This window comes from Periplaneta americana, chromosome 17, assembly GCF_040183065.1.
Source record: "Periplaneta americana isolate PAMFEO1 chromosome 17, P.americana_PAMFEO1_priV1, whole genome shotgun sequence".
Classification (NCBI taxonomy): domain Eukaryota; kingdom Metazoa; phylum Arthropoda; class Insecta; order Blattodea; family Blattidae; genus Periplaneta; species Periplaneta americana.
In genome coordinates, this window is record NC_091133.1 from 65,216,889 (window position 1) to 65,243,386 (window position 26,498).

Consider the following 26,498-nt stretch of genomic DNA (forward strand, 5'->3'; position numbering starts at 1 on the left):
TCTAACCATATCAATTTCTGCTTATGATTTCTTCTCTTTTGAGACTTGCTACTAGGATGGATTCTTTCGTAAATGTTACGAAGGCAAGTATTAGTTTCAGTTATTGTCATTACTCAGAAGGGCCAATAAAAGAAGACATCTGACGTCAGTGATTTAATTAAGGTATGATATTTTCCACGAACGTAGAGTGCTTCCTTCTTAGCAACGTTAAATAAATACCTCTCTTTAACACAATGTAACAATCTGAGAGAGACAAGAACAAATTTAACAGTCCATTTGTCATTATATAAAATACAAAGGCAAAGTGTTTTGCTTCTGTAAAAAGGAAACGATTTTGAGATTTTTATGAAAACTTTTTGTGACTTGAGTAAAGCCATTGATTCCATTGATCATAATATCTTAATTGATAAGCTTTATTTTTTATGATGTCACAGATAAGGAATGAAAACTTTTCAAATCGTATTCGACAGATCGTAAACAAATCGTTTACATAAACTGTGAAGTTTTCAGCATTCGAAAGTCCACATCTGTGGAGTAACGGCTAACGCGTCTGGCTGCGAAACCAGGTGGCCCGGGTTCGAATACCGGTTGGGGAAAGTTACCTGGTTGAGGTTAAGCAAATGCTGGGTAACTTTCGGTGCTGGACCCTGGACTCATTTCACCGACATTATCACCTGCAATTCATTCAGACGCTAAGTAACCTGAGATGTTGATGCAGCGTCGTAAAATAACCCACTAAAAAAAAGGCATTCGAAATGATTTTGGTTACGACGCCTGTGTATCTGTATATCTGTACTTATCAGGAATGATGTAAATTATTGTATGTCAAAAACACAATAATGATCAATCACTGGAATTCCAGTCACGCGACTTTATTAATAATTGTAATTTTCTGTCTTACGTTGTGTAAGTATTTTATATGGCGAAAAGCTACTTCCAAGAGACATAATTACGTATGGTGTTATTTCTAATTTTAATTACAGCCTGATGACTATGCACGGAGAGTGTCTGATATAATTAGTTGTAAAACTTTTTTGTAATGTATGGATGTATTCCCACAGAAGCAATTAGTTCACAAATAGTCTTTCTGATAGTGCTGCTCATATAATCTACTTAAACTGTATAGTGTATAATTTAAGTTAAATGATTTAGGCTACATTTTACTTTATGCTCGACCATGCCGAAATGTACTAATTATACACCTGGTAGCAGTCTTTTAATGCATGTCAGTAAAGTACACCTATTCATTAAAGTTCAGGTTTTCGATTATTCTCGGATATGCAATCGAAAGACAACTAGCAAAACGTTACGCAGGCTGGAAATCCAATACTGTCGCAGAAGATTATGTTATGTTACTATAATAATTAGCGTTAATTGTAAATCATATTCAAATAAATTCAATTTGTCATCTCGTTTTTCAATTCTAAATCAATTTCCAGGTTATATCAAAATTAGTTCATGTTATTCTGTAGATTATAACAAGGTCAATGACATTATTGTTCCTCGGAAAAAATCAATACTTTCGCGTCTGCGCACATCTCACAATTTACGAGCTATGCACAAGGTCACTTCCGATCTTCAGTCAGATACGAATAAAATGAATACTTCTGAATAATTTTAAGTTAGTAATGTGGTCGAGTATAAAAAGTCGTATGAAACTTGCCTATAATGGTAATTAAGACGCTCGTATGAAAAGTATGAAACTCGCTTGCGCTCGTTTCATAAACAAACATGCTCGCGTCTTAAATACTATCATAATAGGCTCGTACATAATGTACTATTTAAGAACGGCTTTTTTAAATCCAAAACGTGAATTAAACTATTTTTATACATGCCCTTTGAATGACAGTTTAAAATAATAATTAACTAGAAATTTTATTAAAAAGATAGTTGATAGACAAAAATAAAGTTTTTTGGACGATATTCTTCTAGATAGAACATTTAAACCAGTGGTCGTCAGCACTCGCTGAAATGGGTTACGGGTAAGCAGTGGATAGCGACATGGATCCTCGTCCAGGAAGGAGGAAGCATACCCGCCAGCAGCCACGAATGCACGCTGGTGCTGTAAGAGATCTGCAGGTAAGAGACGCTAGCCCGAGAGTGCAGTGTTCTGATGACCGCTGATTTAAACGAAGGGAGGAAGAAACTTTATGGTGATTTTTATATGAATCTTTAATATTTAAGCTGTAGATACTGAAAAGGTGCAGCCATAATCTGTTGCAATTTAAACTTTTATTTAAGCCATATAGTGGATATTTAAGAATATTTTAAGATGTGACGCATAACTTAGTTTCAGAACAGCCACGGTGGTTAGAGCGCTGTACTTATAATCCTGTGGACCATGGTTCGATTCCTGGCACTCTCAATTTGTAACTCTTATTTGGCAAACTCGTGGTCTAGGTAACACAGGGGTTTTCTATGGGAGCTCCGGTTCCCCTCCATTACCATTTCATAGGGAAGACAGCCGCCATTTCATTTCCCATATACTTCCAATGTTAAATTTAGCCACATTTAGGAACATATTCTGAAGAAACTATAATACTTAGAGGTATGTAATTTATACACAATGTAGCTAGTATATTTCTCTAAATACCCATAGACAATTGGCTTTGTAAAGTTATGGGATTATGAGAAATAAATTTTTTCTTATATTTCTGTTATCCGCTTTTAAAAATGATAAATTTTCAATTGGTAACCTGCATGCATTAAGCTTCATATTAATAGCATTAGTCTGGAATGCTATCTGATTTCTGATCACACTGCTTTATAGTGCGTGTAAAAATTTTATACCTATATCTTTTATACGTTTTGAGATAATGGTACCAACACACATGAAAATGTAGTTTTGAGAAAAATTGATTTAAAGTTTAGAACCAACTCTTAACCCATAAAAACTTACAGTTAATACATTCCAGCACCATATGCTGGATCATCCATGTCCTCCTGATCTTCCCTCCTCCTTTTCTTCCCACTTTTTGCTTTTCTGGCTTCTTTGGTGGCATTTTGCATTGCAATTTCAGCTTTTCTGACTCGCTCCATATCGATGCTCCTAAGACCACTGAATGTTTTTGAACCATATCTCACACCCAAAAGGTTTAAAACATCTATCTTCTTCGACACATCATTATTGAATGACAAAACTGCATCATGAACATCTAACTTCAGTGTCTCCAACCTCACAAAGTCTGTTTTTGGGGTCCGTCGCCAAATCACAGAATTGGAACTTTCATTGGGATTTTGTGTTTTATCATGAAGACACTTTTTTAATAGGTCCTCATTAGAAAGAGCTCTGAATATGGGCTTGATTGTGGTCATGACAGATTCTGGCAATGATTTTTTATGTTTGTGTACAACCCCTGTAATGGCAGCACGGTTATACTTACACCAGCTGTCAGGACCGCTAGGGCAGAGACCGTGTTGGGGAGAGCTGTCCGTGGACAATTTATGAAAATAAGTAGCCCAAATGGCTTTCTTCATGGCAGCCAGATTGTTTGGATGTCTTCTGATGCCTAGGCCATAATAGTTTTCAATTTTATCAATTTGGGTTTTGTGAAACCGCCTTTCCCACCTAATGTTCTCCCATCATAAAGCTTTTTCCCAGAATTTTCTTTTACTAGCTTCATTAGTCTGCTTCCCATTCTTTTCTGGACATGACCAATGCATTCCAGTTTCTGAATTTTACATTTAGGCCCATAAGGTTCCTCTTTTACGACTGTCTGGAAAGCCTTGCAGTCTCCATCTCCAAGGTACCTAGTGTAACGAATACCTCTATCTCCAAGTGAGCGCTTGAATAGTTTGTCTACACTTGACCCTTCATAATTCTTTTTGCAATTATGCTGGAGGGATGGGGTTGTATTACAAATGTAGCAGAACTTGCTCAATATCTCTACATCTATAATTTTCCCAGTACCAAATGAAGTAGCAGATACAATGCCATTCAATGAAGTGTGGCCACGTTTCTGCCAGCTACCATCAAAAGCTGCAGCAATGTTTCTGACATCATAATCATCATCATCATCATCATTATTATTATTGACATTGAGCTCAATAGCTTTCCTCGCTGCATTGAGCATGCTACCCTCACTGACCTCAGCCACAGCAGAAAGAAGAGTTTTATTATAGACAGAAAATTTTGTTGGTGGTTGGGGAATATTCAACACAGAACAAATCATTTTCCCTCCACATATACCTTTACCAATAGACCTTAGGCGAAATTGTTTTCATACAACTTGCTTCTAGTGATATGAGAGGTCATTGTATTAGAAGTAAAGTCACAAGTTGTGCAAACAATTCCTTTTCTCTTCTTCTGGTTTTCAAATACAGAAATTTCACCACCACACTTTATGCAAACAGTACTCTTCTACAATAAATTCACACTGATTATAATGTTTGTATCACTATAGTTACCGTCAACATCATCAACTTTTTTCTTTGATGCACTTACATTCCCACCTTCACGCTGTGGTTCTCGCATTTCAATCACACCATGTGTATTTACTCTTAATTGTTTATTACCATTGAACTTATTATTAGCATCGAACTTCTTAATCCTAGGCATTTTCAAACTTTTACTTGAAACATTTGTCGATACAGAGCAAGTGTAAACAACAGATAAAGCCAAGCTGAAATTCTGTAGTCAGAATTGACTATCGATAGTGGGGTTACTATCGATCGATACAAGCGAGTGACAACGTGCCAAACATAACAAACACACATTACTGAACCTAACAGAACAAAAATCATCCCGATATCTTAAAAACCCCCGAAGTTATGATACTTCTTCAAACTGTGTACACAGAAATGGGCGTGACATTTAAATGGCAGCATCATGCAGCATGTAATTCAATAATTTATTACAAAGAAAATTTTCATCCGATTTGAATGAAATAAACGCCATTTAATAGAGAAAACATACAAGAATAAAATTATGCTAAAACTGAATTTTCGATTTTTTTTAACCCTGTTCGCGACTGTCTTCCCTTCATCGCGAGTGTATCGTAGACTAGCCTCCTGTGGCGCACCCTGGGCAACGACACTGTTTATAAATTGGTCTAGACAACTGGTTTCATATGGGTAAATGACGAATAGTCAACAAGTACCCAACATTAGTAAAAAAAAAAAAGAATATTTATTTTCAAAGTTATTTTTCATAATAAACGTTTATAATTTGTAATTATGGTTACATTTTCATTGACGTCATTGATTACAGTAGGCTTTGGATAATCGAAATTAAGTTACGTTTAAAACAAAGTAGTCTGGAATCCAGCCAATCATGATAAAACAAAAGGGAAGAAATGAATATGACATCATAATGAATTAATTTTAAACTTCAAGTAATGAACTTAAATTTAATTAAATAATAAATGATTGAGACACAAATGAGGATGATTAATAAATGCGGGAAGTATGAACTCAGCACTCGTTAATTTAACAATATAATAATAATAATAATAATAATAATAATAATAATAATAATAATAATAATAATAATAATAATAATAATTCTTTATTTATACTGGCAGAGTTAAGGCCCTAGAGCCTTCTCTTACACTCTACCAGGTTAGAAAGTATACAAGCAATTAAAATTTAACAAAAAGTTAAAGAACAAAATACTAACATATCACAAAAAAAATAATAGCATAATAAAATGGACACTAAACAACATGAAAATAATACAATAATAGTAAAAAGAAAGTAAAAAAACATTGGAATATAGTAAAAGCAACTCATTTAGTACAAATGATTAATATGGAAAACGTACGGTAGAATATAACAAAATGGAATGTAATAAAATAATAATAAAAAAGAAAAGAAATAGGAATATTAAATAAAATTGACAATAGAAAGGCTATGATAATAAATTCATCGGCTGATAAAGAGAACAAAAATGGGAAAGGAAGGAAAGAAATATATAGCCTATATTTTTACAAAGCTATCGCAGAGAAAGGGGCTTATAATTGAAAGGAATCTGAATTGAAAAAGTGCAATTTTAATTTATTTTTGAAACTAGACAATGTCCGGCAGTCTCTGACATGTTGTGGTAGAGAGTTCCAGGGATGAGCTGCAGACACCATGACAGATGAAGAGTAGAAGGATGTTCTGTGTTTAGGAATGGAGAATTGTAAAGTATTCACTGCGGTATTAATTCTCAAACGAATTCAATTCTCTCTAATTACGTATTATTGTTCATTACAATTTCAAACAACTCATTGACATCATATTGATATGTGAATAATTTTTGACTATCAATTGCATTGTCAATTAGAGACAAGGCCTCATGCAATGAGGAAGCATATGTGGAGAAATTAACGAGAATGCACAAGTTGATTAAATGTAAATGCGGGGAGTATAAAGACAGAAATTAAAAGAAATTTCAAAATTGTATTTAAAATCGCAAATAGTTTTACTATGCCAACCATGCTCACAATAGACTAACAGTACTAACATTATAAACTCTTCACGGAATTACAAAAATTCTGTGAATCTACTGTCACTTTCTGCTCACTACTATAAAATCGGCTTACAAACAAAACACACTTATTACCTCTGAGAAAAAGGCGTTTTGAAAGATCTTAACAACACTAACTCCTCAAAATATTATTTTTAGTAAGTTGTTCTTTTTTATGTGTATTTAATTTCCCAATTCTAAGTTTATACATATGCATTATGTACATTACATAAGCCCTTTTTTCACATGTAATATTTTTGACAATGTGTTTTGTTTGTAAACCGCCGATATAATATGTGAAAAGTTTTAAATTTAAGTGTTCCGTGGAATAAAATTTTTAACGTGCGATACTTCGTTTTTCCGTTTCAAGGATATACTGAATACTTATTAGCACATCTTCCTCCCGAATAATATTATTTTCCTCCAAACAAATATTACAATGTTAAAATTTTTATATATTTAATTTTTTTGATCCCTTTATGTTTATTAGGTAATTCTTTGTGAATAATTCAGTCATTGATTAATTGAAGAATACGTTAGGATTTTTCGGATTGAAATTTGATTTAATCCACCAACAGATCCAATAGTAACATATTAAAATAATGGTTCACATGAACATATTTATGGTTAGAGAATATGAAATTAACATTAAGGGGGCAATCCGTTATTATATTTAAACAATTAATTTATATATAATATCTTATATTAATAAAAAATCGAATTACCAACAAATAACAAGAAAATCCATTACAAAATATAAATATAGATCCAATAAAGAAAAATTCTCTCAAAACAATAAAAAAAGTGCGCCTTCTAAAAACATTTGAACGTCGTTATGCGCAATACCTTTATACAAGATCTAAAATGTTTGATACTGTTTATCTCAGATTCAAGATTTTGTAGTTAAGTTCTTGTTGCAGAGAAGGCTTCGACTAGAATATATGAGCACAAGTGCAAACATCTCAATTGCAAAATATGTTACGAGATTGTATTTTTTACTTGTACCAAAGTATTAAAATTAAGCTTTTTTATTAGTTATGTTGATAAAATATGAGTTCCAAAATTCATTCCAATTAAATTTAATTATATATATATATATATATATATATATATATATCAACATAACTAATAAAAAAGCTTAATTTTAATACTTTGGTACAAGTAAAAAATACAATCTCGTAACATATTTTGCAATTGAGATGTTTGCACTTGTGCTCATATATTCTAGTCGAAGCCTTCTCTGCAACAAGAACTTAACTACAAAATCTTGAATCTGAGATAAACAGTATCAAACATTTTAGATCTTGTATAAAGGTATTGCGCATAACGACGTTCAAATGTTTTTAGAAGGCGCACTTTATTTTTATTGTTTTGAGAGAATTTTTCTTTATTGGTTCTATATTTATATAAAATACTTATGCTAAATGACCATTGTAACGATACTACTTTTAACTTACTTCAGTCCTTGGATCTGGACAAAATTTAAACTCTCTAATACAATTTGTTTTTCATGTTCTTTTTTTGCAGTCCCCGGATTCTTAGCGTCAAAATTCCATCTCGTTATCATTAATACTATTGACACTACATATGTAAGTGTATAGTTGATACAACATCTGCGTTTTTAGACTTGCACTGTGAATTTCATCTAAAATAGACAAATGGATATTCCACATTCTCAAGGAACTTAATGTTTTCAACGTTTCGGATCTACATATTGGTTCCATAATCAAGGTAGGCGACCTCTCTGGTCATACATGTCTGCTCTGATGATAAACGCTGCATTGGACATATTAAGTTCCAGAACATGGTGGAATACTCAAAAGTTTACTTGATACAACGTCGTTAAATAAGAAATTAATACACATTTTATTTATTTATTTATCTATCTATCCATACCTTATTGTACTTGTTTATGATCTTCTTTGCACTGATTTTCTGACTCTGGTTTCTACAGCAAACATTAAATGCGTAGTTAACAACAAAACTTTTAATTAACTTTTAATTAATTAAAACATAGTTTCAGGCTCTAAATGCAAGGTTCTAAATATAAATATTCAAAGAATGTTAAACATAAAGTAACAGAGATGCCAATAGTAATCGATACACTGCAACAACATCCAAAGAGTTAAAAAATATGTAGACCACATTTAATCGACCAAGAACTAGTAACGTATATCTAAAGATCGGTTTTGAAATATTACTTTTATCGAAGCACACACCAAGGGTTTTCATAGGATTTGAGAGATGCTTTAACTCTGTTACAACTGAGACAAACTCTCACGCAATTAGATAGTCATATGGATCCATTGTGCTATGTTTATATTTTGGAATGGAGAAGAAATGACTAGCCAAGTTTGCCTAAATTAGATAGAACTTTTTGTTGATTGCCGCGGAATTGTCACAATGATTTTCCGACAATAGTGCACTGTCTGCAGGTTGCTAGATTGCCATAATTAAAATATTCAATGTCCACGTTTCTTATGTATTACATCTTTTCGATTATCCGTATTATTAACATTCGTTTAAACACCAGATTGGTAAAATATAACGAAATATATGCTTTTATATGCACTAAAAGCGAAATATGCATATCCTTACTTAATTGTGGCTTTTAAGGAACCCGGAGGTTCATTGCCGCCCTCACATAAACCCGTCATCGGTACCTATCCTGTGCAAGATTAATCCACACTCTATCATCATATCCCATCTCCCTCAAATCCATTTTAATATTATCCTCCCATCTATGTCTCGGCCTCCCCAAAGGTCTTTTTCTCTCCGGCCTCCCAACTAACACTCTATATGCATTTCTGGATTCGCCCATATGTGCTACATGCCCTGCCTATCTCAAACGTCTGGATTTAATGTTCCTAATTATGTCAGGTGAAGAATACAATGCGTGCAGTTCTGCGTTGTGTAACTTTCTCCGTTCTCCTGTAACTCCATCCCTCTTAGCCCCAAAATATTTTCCTAAGAACCTTATTCTCAAACACCTTTAATCTTTGTTCCTCTCTCAAAGTGAGAGATCAAGTTTCACAACCATAGCCTACGGAATAACCGGTAATATACCTGTTTTATTAATTCTACCTTCCAGATTTTTTGACACCAGACTGGATGACAAAAGATTCTGAACCCAATGATAACAGGCATTTCCCATATTTATTCTGCGTTTAATTTCATCCCGAGTGTCATTTATATTTGTTACTGTTGCTCCAAGATATTTTAATTTTTCAACCTCTTCGAAGGATAAATTTTCAATTTTTATATTTCCATTTCGTACAATATTCTGGTCACGAGACATAATCATATACTTTGTCTTTTCGGAATTTACTTCCAAACTTATCGCTTTATTTGGCTTCAAGTAATATTCACGTCATCGGCATAGACAAGAAGCTGATGTAACCTGTTCAATTCCAAACCCTCTCTGTTATCATGAACTTTCCTAAGGGCATATTCTAGAGCGAAGTTAAAAAGTAAACGTGATAGTGCATCTCCTTGCTTTAGCCAGCAATGAATTGGAAAATCATCCGACAGAAACTGGCCTATACGGATGAAGAAAAAAAAAACACGCAAGCACACGCGCGCACAGAAAATAAAATCTAGACTTTCGTTTACAAATTACTTGTGATGCATTTATACTGGGTGTTCAGTTCAAAGTATGTCATGGCTCGCTATATGCCGTCATGTGGCTAGTCGATGAGCCTAGAGAATTCAATCATCCTACACTTCCGCAGAGGTGTATTACCTATGTGCCAGAGAAATTGTCTAGAAAGTACGGCGTTCATTCTGAAGAGTACTTACCGATACGTACGGTGACGCCGGTAGTGGCAGGGATGTGAACTGTTTCGAAACATGTACTGAGGGGAGTTTTTTTTCTTACTGTCGAGATATGGGGAGAGGATTAAGACGATTACTTACGTATTTGTTGACATTAATTTCGACGGTCAACTTGGACACGGAGCATTTGATTTGTGTTGTGGAATGTTGACGTACGCAAACGAAGATAACAAATACCCTGCGTACGACTTGGCCTCGCAAAACACAGTTCGAAAGAGGTTATGGTAGCACACAGACCGTACAGACCGCATTCTGTTGCTACGATGCTACGACGTTCAAGTTATACCGTACACGTTCTCAAGTTCAGATTGGACGCCTTGATTAATAGGCAACTTCTCTGACATAAAAGCTGAAACTCGCTTCAAATCGCTGACTCATCAACAGTGACGTCATGCCACACTTCGAAATGAACACCCAGTATAACGATGGCATGTGATTTGCAACTAAGGAACAAAACATGGAAATGTGTTGAAATCCGCCCCTACTAACAACATATTTTGTGGTGCTGGCTGATACTTCGATCGGTCCCAGGGATTCGCTAACTCTGGCGGGAGAATTTCATCGCCACCTACAGACAAGCAAACGTGACCGACGCTTGCGAGTTCTCACACGTTTGATTCACGTCCTCACGTCGAGTTTAAACGTCTGTCCCCACCCCGCGAAACATCTCTATCGTCGTCGTTTATCTGGAACAAGCAAATAACGCTCTGGTCACACTCCGAGCGTGCTATGAGTTCAGCAACGCATCTAACCAGTAAATCTTAACCTTACTCTTACTGGACACATCTTAATTGCCTATGCATCTTCTGACAGTTATAAAAGCTGCCTTGATAGGTCAGTTACCAGAACGCTGACTTACGATGACAGAGGAGCAGAGTTCCAATCCTAATTATGGCGGAGTTCTATTTGTGACGGACTAAGCCATGTTGTGAGGATTTTCCTAGGGGTTCAGCTGTTTTACCCCTCTTCATTCCCATAACACTCTCTATAATTTCCTTTTAATTACCTTCCCTCTTTTGCACCTGTTTCGCAAAGCAGGCCACAACTTGAGTTTCTGCGACGCCAAAAATTAGAAGTGGTGGTGAATTCTAGATCCTAGACATGGATAGATCTTCCCTCCTATTTGACACACCAAAACTCAAAATAGATCTGTGGGAAACAAAAGACAACTATTCTAGTGGTATGGTGTATGGATCTGAAGGTTGAAGAGAAGTGCGTTGTGTGGCTCATAGTGGAGCCAGCTTGCAGCAAAATCGGCACGCAACTCTTTCCATCACGAGTGCACAAAAGCTTGTTAATGTCCTGAAATGTTAGAACATGAGAGAGGCAACCAAGACATTATAAACTTCTTCTTGTATTTACTATGGTTGTACCATTTTCGTTAATATCTTTTGATATGAAATCTCCTGACTAGTTTATGTATCTATTTAAAAATTAATACATCCAATTCTTGTTCGAATAATTGTAACGGAACATACTAAATTAATGTACTCAAGTTAAGTATCTCGGAATAATTATCGACCAACACTTACGTTGGGATAAAAATGTTCTTTTTCTCTGAATTAGATTAAGAAAAAATTATTCACTATTTTGTTATCCTACGAAATTAGTTAACCATCCATACTTTAGATTGGTTTACCTTGAATTTTATAATATGGTATTATAGGATGGGGTAGTGCTTTTAGTACCTGTCTCTTGCTAATAACTCTACTACAGAAAATAATAATAAATTTTGTCTTAATAAGCCTCTTGATTATCCCTCAGAACTGTTGTATTCTGAATTAAAAATATTTGATATCCATCAAATTTATAACAATGTCTTATTAAATTTTGTACACAAAATCCGAAATATATTATTTAATTTATATTCACATAAATATAAAAGTAAAAGATCAGGTAACATAACGCTTAGTAGAACCTAAATGTACCACAACTGTAGCTTAAAATCACAGTAGCAACTTCGGTCCAAAGTTTTATAACAAGATAACAGCTAAATTTCCAAAGTTTAAATTTGATAATGCTCTTCATTGTAAAAAACAAATAAACAGTTTTTGTTTAGGGAGAAAATGTAGATTCAGTTATTGTATTATCCGTGTTTTTCTTTTCCACTTTTCACTTTTTATTTTACTGATTAATAAAACACTTATCTTAAAATTGTGTGCAATGCCTCCTGAGCACGAGTACATACTCTTTCTGGGGGTGCTAGAGTGATATTTTGTAAAAAGAAAAATAATATATATCCTTGTTCTAGTAATAAATTTATTATTATTAATATTACTATTATTTATATGAAAAAGTAACCGTAAGATCTGTGTTAAATCTATAAGCGGTTAAAACATCAAGGGGTAGGAGTGGAAAACAGCGAATATTTTTATAAAAGGATGGAACTAACACGACAGGTCTCCTTCTGCAGAGCGAACATCGCCGAATATCGAACTTCGCCGTACTCGACAAATTTGAACCGAACATAACGCCTGTAATGCACGACACTATTGCTCATGGATGCTCCATATCCCACCAATAACCTCCTTACACTTGCCTTTATTGTTATACGAAAGATTAGAAAGATTAATTTTGTTGTTGATATTATTACTATTACCTTCAAAACATGAATACACATTAAAAATCGTACTATTTAGGAAGCTATGGAAGCTTCCGAGATTGTGACTAAAGCTAGGACATATTTTGTATTGTCTAATAAATTATTAAGTCCATTTATTAAAATTCAATACACGAATGTGGTGAGAGCTTCCAGGTTTTTGGATCTTGTCAGAGACGCAATAACATACAATGTTAGCTTCAGTATCGTCTCCATTTCAACGGAGAGGAAAAAAGGAGATGAGGAACCCATGTGTTAGGTACGTTACGAAGAGCTATTCTCCAGGACTGGAGTGAATTGCAATATGTGGCTGGTATAATAGCATGGAAGCCATAGAACAAGAGTCACTCTCCGCTGTCATTCAGAAATTGTAGTAACGACAATTATTAAAAGAGTTCAGGAATTGTGAAGGGAGTAGTTATCACTGGACTACAAATAGAATCCATGAGACTGCTAATAGGTTTCAGTATAAAAATTCTAAAAAAAATTAACATTTACATACATTAATCTCTAATGATTTTCTTCTTGGTCAATTTATCAGATGTGTGTATTTGTATGTATATATATATATATGTATATACGAGTATGTAATGTATGTATATACTGTACATACGTATGTACATAACCTAGTAGTTGGGTACAGCGTCGCTAAATAACCAACTAAAATAAAAAATACATATGTACGTGTGTGTGTGTGTGTGTGTGTGTGTGTGTGTGTGTGCATGAACGTATCTTCACAACAGTTAAGGAGATCGGAGCAGTCCAAAGAGCCCAAATAATGAAAGCAATTTAACATTATCCTATTAATCTTTCTTACTTCGTCACGTTTAACTTGCAGTTTTGTACCGACTTTGGAGCGTATATATTTTGATTAATATTGAACAAGCACGCATAGCGGGCCTTTCTAATATTGTGGTTAGTATGGCATAGAAGGCAGTATATGATAAGAGGAAACACTCAATAGAGTCGACAGATAACTAACATAATAATAAATGTATTTATATTATTGTTATTGTTATATTATTATCATTTTGTTATTTCATACCGAGCAGCATGGTCGAGGAAGGGTCGTCTCGAATTCGTATCCGGAAGACCCGGGTTGAAATCTCTAGTCCGGCCAATCAGAGTGTGGGTTTTATCGAGATTTTTCCCAGTCTCAAAAGTGTAAACGAGATTTTTTATTTAGCTACTAAGCAAAGTGAGTACAATTCAAAAGTATGCAACAAAAAATGGAATTTACTTCCCATCTACACTAAACATTATGTTCGCGTTGTCTTTAGGAGATGGTACCTGAGTCGAGCTGATTCCTCACTGGGGGAGTTCGTCCATTGCCCATGTCTTGTGTGTGATCCACAGAATTGTCCCTTCCCTACGGGTACTGGCTTGTAAGACCCAGAAAGGACTTCAAACGGATAAAAAATAAATAATAATAATAATAATAATAATAATAATAATAATAATAATAATAATTATTATTATTATTATTATTATTATTATTATATTTACTTATAAATAGTTTTAACAACCCGGACGTTCATTGCCGAACTCACATAAGCCCGCCATTGATCCCTATCCTAAGCAAGATTAATCCAGTCTCTAGCATCATATTCTAACTCCCTCAAATTCATGTTAATATTATCTTCCCGTCTACGTCTCGGTCTCTCATAAGTTCTCTATTATTATTTTTTATTTAAATTCATGTATTTTGTTAGTATTGTATTTATTTAATTACTCTCGTTATCATTTATATCCATTGCATTTTTATTCATGTAATATTCATGTATTTTTTGTATTGTATTCTTTTTGTATCGTCTAATTGTATTGTGTTGAACTATATTGGCATCTGGCTGTTGTGAAATAAATAAATAAATAAATAAATAAATAAATAAATAAATAAATAAATAAATAAATAAGTAAATAACTAACTAACTAACCAAGTAAATAAGTAAGTAAGTAAATAAATAAATAAATAAATAAGTAAATAAGTAAATAAATAAATACGTAAATAAGTAAATAAATAAGTAAGTAAGTAAATAAATACGTAAATAAGTAAATAAGTAAGTAAATAAGTAAGTTAGTAAATAAGTAAGTAAATAAGTAAATCAATAAGTAAGTAAGTAAATAAGTACGTGAGTGAGTAAGTAAGTGAGTAAGTAAATGAGTAAGTAAATGAGTAAGTAAATGAATGAATAAATGAATGAATAAATAAATGAATAAATAAATGAATGAATAAGTTAATGAATACGTGAATGAATAAGTGAATGAATAAGTGAACAAATAAATAAATAAGTAAATAAATAAGTAAATAAATAAATAACTAAACAAATGAATAAGTAAGTAAACAAATAAATAAGTAAACAAATAAATAAGTAAATAAATAAATACATAAACAAGTAAATAAATAAATAAATAAGTAACTAAACAAATAAATAAATAAATAAATAAGTAAATAAGTGAATAAGTGAGTAAGTAAGTGAGTAAATAAGTAAGGAAGTAAGTAAATAAGTAAATAAGCAAATAAATATTAATTACTGTTACAAGTCACTTAAGTCACTTCGTAATTAGCATGCTTGCTTTGGATCCGAATGCCTTTGGTTAAAACTGGCTGAGGACGATGGAATTTTTTATTGTGAGAATTCCCTCTTTGTCGAAGATTCTGTCCAGTTGAACAGTATAAAATGTTCAATTGCGTTAGGCCTAACGTTTTGTCTTTCTACATCATTATCTTTCTGTTCAAGAAGTGACTATACTTTGAACATTTTAAAGAAACGTTTTAATTACAGTTAACTTTAATGTATTATGGCAGAATTTCGAGAACGATAATATTGTGTTAATTGATACAAAGATCATAATTGTCATATATCATGAATATATTGGGCATCTTCAGCCAAGTTTCCCACATTTATCAATAATCCCTTAATCCGATCATCCCTGAGATTGCATAAATAGTTATTAAACTATCAATTTAATCAATATCGGGTATTGCCAAACGATCTGTTTACGGGTTTTATAAATACTTGTATCAAAGCTGTGCTGTATTTAATATCACACCCGTTAGAGTACACAAGTTGTATCAACAAAATTTATGTCTCCCCGCTCCCGTGTACCCTTATGACATGAACCGAAATTATTAAATGGTTTTAGTCAAACTCATCCGAAAAATAAATGGGATTTAATTCTAGTGCAATGTTTCGTAGGGTTTGAACACAGAACACGTGACTTCGTGTACGTTGTACAGATGTAAATACTGTTAATTACCATACGTGTTTTTATATCAGGATATTATTTATGTCTATGAGTAATGTATCGTACTACTTGAAGCAGCAGCGCTGGATAGGACGCAGTTGAAGTAGAATACATGGTTGTATCACTGACAAAGTGAAGAATCCTTCCATTCTAAATTATAAATCAGATTGATTATACACCTCATCATAAACATAACTTGTCGTCATTCATGAAAATTACAAACTGGACGCGCAACTTTAACATTGAGTGAACGCCAAGTTTGTCGGTTTGAATTCCAGCCCAGGCCATAGATATCTGACTTTTTCCTACGTGATGTTCTGTGTTACCCTCAATGGAGGTCCCATGTCGTACTAACACTACTGTACATTATGGGAGTCCCAACGTGTGTCCGCCCAATATCACGATCGAAAAAGTCTAAATTCTGGACTACGATTAAACCTTAACATAGGTATTAAAATCCTCATTGCCTTAAATATATAGAGAGTGAACCGTAAGAAATGTAATTAAATTCAGGGGGTTATGTTTTTAGATGTTTCTTACAAAAACGTTTAATACAATTTTGCTCGTTTTTGCTTCCTTCTCGAGATAAAAATTGTTTTCTTAGCGCGTTTTGGGAAAGCCATTGATTGAATTCCCAATATGCTCAGCCAATTTAAGGTAGCAGTCTATTGTGATAAATGATTGAAATAATTTTAGTTTTGTCCTTTAAATTTGCATAAATTTGATCCGAAGAAATGTACCTTTTCGTTCTGCAAAGTAATTTTTAAATGTTATATTTCTTCGAATAAATTTTCTGCACTTTTAAAGGACAAAACTAAAATTCTTTCAATCATTTATTACCATAATACATTGCTCTCTTAAACTGATTGAAAATTAAATCAATGGCTTTCAGAAAACACGCTATGAAATATTTCATATGAAACAATTTTTATCTCGAAAAGGAAGCAAAAACAAGCAAAATTGTATTAAACTTTTTTGTTTAAAATATCTCAAAGAATAATTCCCTGAAATTAATTCCATTACTTAGGTTCACCCTGTATATTATCTACGTATTACTTAGTGGTAGTTGTAGATTGAAATGCAATTTCAGAAAATTATTATATCCTGAAGTACTGAACCCAGAACTATGTAATTTTGTAATCTAATGTGTAATTGCAAGATAATAATTTGTGATATTTTTTTGCAGATTCTTTTGCATTCAATTTTTAATGTTTATATTTTAAAATAATGCATTATTATACTTACGGCTTTGTAGCTTTTTATGGAAACTATTTAATTAAATATTATGAATATTTTCTACTTAATAGAGGAACACAAGTATAAAATATCATGTACAGAGCTTTTATTATTCCTCTCCATTTTTCAAATAAAAAATTGGAATTCCATTCTGAAATATTGCTTTATAAATATTAATCGTCCATTGTAATGTAAAAATAAAATAAAGCATATTTCACAATTCTATGCAGGCCTACTGTACGATAAAGTGAATCCTCTCAATAAAAATAAGCATGCAAAGTTTCATTCAGTTATCTCAAATGGTTCCTGAAGAAACGAAAATAGAAGTATTGAAAAATGTATGCCTAGGTAGAAAATGAGTAAAAATTTCTCTGTTTGATAGTGTGCTCAGTATTTAATTTTTTATAATTTCGGACGTCAAATTTTGAGGAAGATTTTTTCAAACAAAGTACTATTAAATGAGGCAATAAAAATGTAACTGTTAACCCAAACCAATCCTCAAATCCTGCGTTAGTTATATGGTCTAGACCAGGCATGATCAGCGCGGTCACTTCTAGCCTTTAAACGAGGTGCAACAGTGACGTAAAATATCTTAAGTATGTGTCTGCATGCGACTCTGTTGCATCTCGTTTAAAGGTTAGAAATTCCTGCGCTGAACATGCCTGGTCTAAAACAACAACCTATCACAAAGGCTGTTCAGGATCTAATATTGGTCAGACCTGGGATTTTTCATTCAAAGGCCAATAGTAAGAAATTGTGGCGAACAAAGTCCCACACATAGAATCTAAATATTGAATAAAGAAACGTGGAATTTAGACGAGTATACAATAATTATTAGAAATGAAATTTTTACGAGAAAAATAGTTTTGCAAACTGGACCAAATTACAAATGATGGAGTAACAAAAGGTATGAAAATTAAACATTAAATTATGTAATGTACAAATTATAAAACGAAAACAAAATTGGTGGCCATACGTTGAGGATGGGAAAATTCTTATTGAACGTGGTATTGAAAATCTATCGCAACTACTGAGGAACAATCGCCACCATAATGTGAGAAGCTCCATCGCAACCACTCTTCGGAAGGCAAAGTGGGAGGTTTACGAAGAAGTGCATTGCTTGGCTGAGAATGGGTCAACGAGAAGAGCAGATATTATAGCCATCGATCGCCGGAATCAAAGAAGCCTCATTCTTGACCCCACTGTCCGTTTTGAGAAGGATGATCAACAAGCCAATAACGTTAACGATGAAAAGAATTCTATTTACAACCCATGTATTCCTCACTTCAGTGAGAGATACAAAATGAATATTAATACATGGGAAGTGAAAGGACTTTTTGGCGCTAGGGGAACTTCATTTAAGTTAACCAAAACCATTCTCCTTTCTCTTAAATTTTCTAATGAGGACATTAACAAAATTTGTCTAATGGTGCTGAGAGATTCATTATCCATTTTACACAATCACTTGTATAATACTATGTATTTTTCTTCTTTTATTGCAATACTCTTCAATGTATTTTCATCTCATGTTTCTCCGAAATCAAATTAAACTTTATTTTTAAATTTATCATTGTTCCGTATTCTCTCCGCAATCATATTGTATTTTTAATTTAACCTCTGCTTTGTATTCTGGATCCTAGTGGTCAGCCGTAGATTTCGGCCAGATATCCCAAATTGTGGAATTTGTGTGTACAAGAAGAACTAAAGATCTTACGTTCCACATCGGAATAAGTTAGAGGGCTTAAACCTGTCAAAGCAGAATACTAATATGATGTTAATGATCATGATTATCACTTGTTTTCATTCATATAATTTAGAAGTTAATACAAGTTCTATCCTTCTGGGCCTCTATTATCCTGAACATAACTATGCTCCAACTACAGCCTATGGCAGATACTTCGCAATTGGTTTTTTTTTTCGGGGTTCTCCCGATTCCCAATTTAGAAATCTACATTATTTCGTCAACATTTCTCCATTTCGTCATTTTTCCACATCATTCCCCAAACGCCGGTTGGCAACACACGAAGGGAGCTGACCTAGGGACGAGTGGGGTTGCCTGCTCGTAACCTGGATACGAAGCGAAACTTAGAGTAGTCTGCCGGTGTGGGTTTGGGAGTGCGCCTAGTTTGAGGGTTAGCACAATAATCTTGAAAGGTCGCAATGCTGTATCATAAAGCCCCACTCCCTAAATTCCATTCCATATAACAGACATATCGTTATTTACATGAAGTAATATTGATAACTTATGATTTGCAGACAATAATTTTGAAGCAACGGTGTATTTTGTCTAAATTCTTCTAGAAGTATTTCAGTGGTGTGAATCTATGACATTGACCCTGGCTTAATTTGAACCTTGCTAAGGAAGATCGTAGATTATTAAAAAAAATATTAGGAGTAGTGATATATTTTTACTGATAAATATTTACTCGGCCACATTTTAACACGTGAACCCTGAATCTAAAACATATTAACATCCGACGGGAAAACACGATGTAAAAAAAATAGGTTTTATCTTCACAAAAAGTGGGTTCAAAATAAATTAATACAAATCCAGTGTGGATTCATTCTACGAATCACGAAGGCTTACAGAACCACATCGACAGACGCAGCCCTAATGATCGCGGGTATACCACCATTGTTTTTAACAGCCATGGCTAAAGCTGAAATCTCTAACGTGAAAAGAAATGGGATATTTATAGAACAAGAATCATATCTTGAGGTGGAAAAAAGATCACATTTTCAATTAACTGGTCATCCGAAAGATTTTCACCGTGCATCAAATACATGTACAGATCGACATGAATACAACATCTATACTGACGGCTCTCGGTTGCAAAAGGAGAACGACGTCACCTTGGTGGGCTGTGCTTTTGTTACCTACTACAACACTACTGAAGTCCACTCTGCCACGTTCCGCCTGGCGCCCATGTGCTCCGTGTTCCAAGCAGAACTCTTTGCCATCTTGCAAGCAGTGAAATGGAGCATTACCAACGGGATTGACTCATGTATTCACAGCGACTCTCAATCTGCCTTACAAACCATTGACGATAAATACAACTTGCATTCCATAGCCGTCGAAATTAGATCCCTAATACTTAAATTTGAAGGTCGTATTTGCTTAATGTGGGTGCGCGGCCACACAGGTACTGAAGGAAACGAAAGAGCGGATACATTAGCGAAGCAAGCAGCCTCAACCAACTCAGAATATAAATATTCCGCCTGTCCTATTTCGTACATTAAGCAGAAGATCAAGCACACAACTACACTCAAGTGGAATACATACTGGAACTCTAGTGTTAAAGGCTCTGTGACCAAGAAATGATTCTTTCCCAATGTACAAGACAGACTATGTTGCAGTCAGTTCCCAACCGACTTCTTTTACACCCAATTTATGACCGGCCATGGAAAATTCGGTTCCTACTTTGAAAGATTTAGGATCAAAAGTGCAGAAGAATCTCTGTGCATATGCAAAGAGAATCAGACTGTTGAACATTTGATTTTTCACTGTCCAGTGTTCGAAAGGAAAAGACACTTTTTAAGATATATCTCGGACTGCAATTTAAATTACTCCACACCCCTTTACCATTTTCTTAGAAAAAAATGTTGTTACAAACAATTCACAGAGTTTATACACCACATCCACGCAAGACTGTAGCTGTTAATTGTATATAAATTAATGATGTTATAAAATCCTAATGCACTATGTAAAACAAGGTGTCTATCTTTGGGACATAATAATAGTAATAACAACAATAACTATGTTTGTATTATAGATTTTACTATTGTTTAGTATTTGATGACAGGTATATAGTTTGTAACCATAAGTAATTTTGTTTTTATTTTTTTTTACTATCGCAAACCAACTATATAATAGGTGTTTTATTTGTAACTACGCCAATTCTGTGCATTATCTCATTAATATTGCTTAAAATTATGTATAAGATCACAAATTAATGTAATAATCTTGCAATTTCTCTACACCTTCGATTATAATTTCTAATTTTATTTCATTTTGTTTTAACTGAAAGTAATTATTGCATAACGTATTTAGTATTGCTTACTGTCTCTTAATTAGTGTATTTATATTGTAACTATGATTCACACCTACTATTAATTCTTTAAAATTGTGTATTATCACTACATAATGTATTTCACATGTAACAAACTACAACCCTAATATACCAAAGGTAAAATAGGGTTTCAATATTTGGATAACAATAATAATAATAATCCAAGCTAAATAACAATATTTTAACGTTTTAGCACTGCTCTTCTATATTTCCCGCGTCCATTTCAAATGCTTAAATTAAAGATCGTACTAGTTGCCCATGCAAATTTTTTTACTTGTTTATTTAACGACGCTGTATCAACTACGAGGTTATTTAGCGTCAATGGGATTGGTAATAGCGAGATGGTATTTGGCGAGATGAGGCTGAAGATTCGCCATAGATTACCTGACATTTGCCTTACGGTTGAGGAAAATCTCGGAAAAAACCCAACCAGGTAATCAACCCAAGCGGGAATCGAACTTGCGCCCGAACGCAACTCCGGATCGGCAGGCAAGCGCCTTAGCCGACAGAGCTACGCCGGTGGCAGTTTTCCATGCATATTTAAGCATAACGCTGTTTAACTTTTTTCTTTTTCTCTCGCCACTTCATTTCTTTACACACAATTTCACGCACATGCTGAAGGGTTTTTGTATTTAAATCGCAATATCACATACACTTCACTCAGAAATGAAGATCACGTCTACAGTTTTATCAAATGAATGACAAACTAACATTTCTTTATACATTCAATTTTACATCTGAAAGAAGAGTGGGAGAGCAACAGTGAATTTTCATGAAGGACATTTAAATATCACGGAGAGTATTTTTTATAAGGAAGTAGCGCAAGAAAGTGGTTTATATTTATTATTTTTCGTCTTCTTTTCATGTTTCATGCCGACTGCGATTTACGGAAAGGCCAAAGAGAACAGCTTTAACTGCTTGAAAACTACGGAAGCGCGGGTACTCCTAGAGCTGCGTTAACAAAGAAGCAACAAGAGAATTTTCTTCGGTCCATCCCCATATTCTTGTGAGTCACAAGCAGTAGAAACATATTAGTTAATGCAGTTGCTCTTAGGATTGCAATAGTCTACTTTGTACTTGATATTAGTGCATAAATCAATGAATGATTGTGTGTGACAGGCAAGCGAATTAACTTAATCCTGTAATGTACTCGAATTCAGAGATAAAATACAGACTACATAAACAAAACACACTCATTATAACTTACTTACAAATAGATTTTAAGGAACACGCAGGTTCATTGCCGCCCTCACATAAGCCCGCCATCGGCCCCTATCCTGTGGAAGATTAATCCAGTTTCTATCATCATATCCCACCTCTCTCAAATCCATTTTAATATTATCTTCCCATCTACGTCTCGGCCTCCCCAAAGGTCTTTTTTCCTCCAGTCTTCCAACTAAGACTTTATATGCATTTCTGGATTCGCCCATACATGCTACATGCCCTGCCCATCTCAAACTTCCGGATTTAATGTTCTAATTATGTCAGGTGAAGAATACAATGCATGCAGCTCTGCGTTGTGTAACTTTCTCCATTCTCCTGTAACTTCATCCCTTTAGCCCCAAATATTTTTCTAAGAACCTTATTCTCAAACACTCTTAATCTCTGTTCCTCTCTCAAAGTGAGAGTTCAAGTTTCACAACCATACAGAACAACCGGTAAAACAAGTGTTTTATAAATTCTAACTTTCAGATTTTTTGACAGCAGACTATATGACAAAAGCTTCTCAACCGAATAATAACAGGCATTTCCCATATTTATTCTGCGTTTAATTTCATCCCGAGTGTCATTTATATTTTTTACTGTTGCTCCAAGATATTTGAATTTCTCTACCTCTTCGAGGATACACCTCCAATTTTTATGTTTTCATTTCGTAGAATATTCTGATCACGAGACATAATCATATACTTCGTCTTTTCGGGATTTACTTTCAAACCTATCGCTTTACTTGCTTCAAGTAAAATTTCCGTATTTTTCCTAATCGTTTTTGGATTTTCTCCTAACATATGCACGTCATCCGCATAGACAAGAAGCTGATGTAACCCGTTCAATTCCAAAGCCTCTCTGTTATCCTGAACTTTCCTAATGGCATATTCTAGAGCGAAGTTAAAAAGTAAAGGTGCTTCATCCCGCAGTGAATTGGAAAAGCATCAGATTGAAACTGGCCTATACGGACTCTGCTGTAAGTTTCACAGAGACACATTTTAATTAATCGAACTAGTTTCTTGGGAATACCGAATTCAATAAGACTATTATATAAAACTTCTCTCTTAACCGAGTCGTACGCCTTTTTTTAAATCTATGAATAACTGATTTACTGTACCCTTATACTCCCATTTTTTTCTGCAATATCTGTCGAATAGAAAAAATCTTATCAATAGTTGATACACTCATTACAACAAAAATTAAATGTTACTAAGTTAACCTTAATAATAATATTTCCAGACGTTTCTGTTGTGTAACAATACTTGCTAATCATTACTTAAGTTTCCGTCCCTCCTTCAGAATATCTGCACAAAGGACGTAAATACAACTCCATCTCCAATGGGACAGAGAAAAATAATTATGATAGGCAAGAGAGTAACATTTTAACGTAAGAGTTTCTTGGCAAGCAGGTACAAGTAATATAAATACGATGTAAGCATTTTTACCTGTACTAATTATTTTTCCCTATATCTCTGACAACAATGATATCCTTATGGTTGACATATAACAGCAGCGTTACTGAAATTAAGGATAAAAGCTCTATGATGTTTGGCGGAGTTGAAGTGAAGTAGCTACATATGTTCATTGTCTAGCAAGGAAGTATATTATTTATAAGGCAATAAAATCTATTGTCAGGCAGTACATCTCTCCTGACCTTATGTGTCAGAGGAAGAACAATTATTGTTTATATACATCTGAAGTCTGATTAGTAGGCCTGAGAAATTCATGCCGTTATAATACCAGTGCGCTTCGTGCGTTTCTGACTTTGCGTACGTCTCACAGTTGAGGTGAGTTAACGCAGTGTCTTTCATTCGTTTGAACTCATCATCACGGTAAGTTAGTCCTCAGCATTTGAGTAGTTGAAAGCCACTCTTTTGATTTCAAAACACAGCTGTCTGCTAAAGAAAAATTTTTAAAGGCATCATTTTCTTTGTTAAAGAAAAATTGCACTATTTTAAAAACATTTTATTTTGTGCGAGATCGTGCGTATTTGCTTGTTTTCCGCACAGAACCAATACGCGGTAAGTGTGAAATACCACATTCAGTATTCCCAACGTAACACAAATAACAATTTTCATCTTCTTACCACTTAAGCGCGACATTCATTTTACTGCTTTAGGCTTTTAACATATTATTTTTAGAGACGTTTAACATAGTAATAATTATCAATTGGGAACTTACCACTGCAATTTCACCTAAATTGCAATGTTAATTATTGTTTTTAAATATTTGCAAAAATTAAGTAAAGTCTACTACTCCACGAAACTTATTGCATTCCTGATGCAAGTAACATTAAGGAAGCTGTGAAAAAATCAACGAGATTCCAGATGTCGATGTTATACTGCAATATGTTACATAAATCATATTGTTAAAATATTAAAATGAAAAATAAATCATTACATAACCTTACCGTTTGTTTTAAGTTCGCATTTATAGACTGGGGGGAAAAAAGACAGACGTATATCACGGCCTGCTGGAGTATAGTAAACACAGAAAACATTTTACAGCAACAATGCTGAAGAAAGATATTTTGGTGTTCCGAAGTTGGCGTCATTAAACAGAAACCAACATGGAGATTTCAATGCAACTAATTAGAAATTCGTCTTTCAGGTATGTAATAAACGAACTTCGCACAAAATAATGTACGATACACGAGCAGTATGTTTGTTTTCATGTTCTCGGAAATTAAAAAAGCTCAACTACGTTTCGCTTTTTCAATCTTTTCCTCGAGCATGAAAACGTCAACATACCGCTCTTGTAACGTATATTACTATTCTGTCTGTAGAAAATACACTTAATATAACATTGACAAGTATCAGCCCTATTATTTCACTAGACTATGTTAATATGTTGGTGTATTACGTTTTTGTTTTACATAATTTTTCATTTCATGTATTGTTGCAGTGAATAATAAACCACATTTTCATATTTTCAAAGGAGAATGATTGCCTGTTGCTAGAGAACACAGCCTTACATCTAGAAAAACTTCGTTCCACTGCAGAAACAATGAGGACATATTTTAAATATATTACACAAGCATTATCTATCTCAAAATGTGTACCATTATTAATATATTTCCTCATTTGAAATTGTCACAAATTTTACATAGAACTAAATATCCATAATATTCCAGTATTGTTTCCATCTTTTTTGCTACAATTTCTCTTATTTCGTGTTCCAACTATTCGGTTCGTCACAATATCATTGACTACATGCTATTTTATGTCTATAGAAAATACATCTAATATGACATTGACAAGTATCAGCCTTATTATTTCACTATATTAATTTGATAGTGTATTACCTTTTTTGTTTCGCATAATTTTTCATTTCATACACGCTATTGTTGCAGTGAATAACAAACCACATTTTCAAATTCAAAGGACAATGATTTCCTGTTGCCAGAAAACACAGCCTTATATCTAAACAAACTTCGTTCCACCTCTGCAGTAACACTGGAGGAATATTTGAAATATTTTACACAATCATTATTTATCTCAACATCTGTATCATTGTTATAAATTTCCTCATTTGAAATTAAGTTACAAATTTCGTCCTCGGCATCTTGATATTATTCTTCTTTACAGGACGTTGAATGTTGCTGTTACGAATAGCAGTATTCGGTCGTAATGTAACCGATCAACTAAAGTTCACTGCTGAACGAAATACACTGAAATCCCCCACTCTCACGCAATTACTTACCGGTACCAATCACAGGCGCATGAAGCGCAATGTAACGGCATACAATTCTTAGCCCTACTGATTAGTATAATATGTAGCTAGTCAGCGATGTATGCAATGAAGGCGGAAAGGAACTGGCCACTCTACTCCATTATCTCCAAGGTTAGTTGCCTCATAA

The 26,498-nt window shown here is 33.8% G+C and overlaps 1 protein-coding gene across 3 annotated transcripts in view; it reads right to left on the bottom strand.

Annotated features, from left to right (window-relative positions):
* Positions 1-26,498, bottom strand: part of LOC138693010 (lachesin-like) — a 1,307,565-nt gene that overhangs the window by 1,266,856 nt on the left and 14,211 nt on the right. The gene's annotated exons all lie outside the window — the stretch shown is intronic.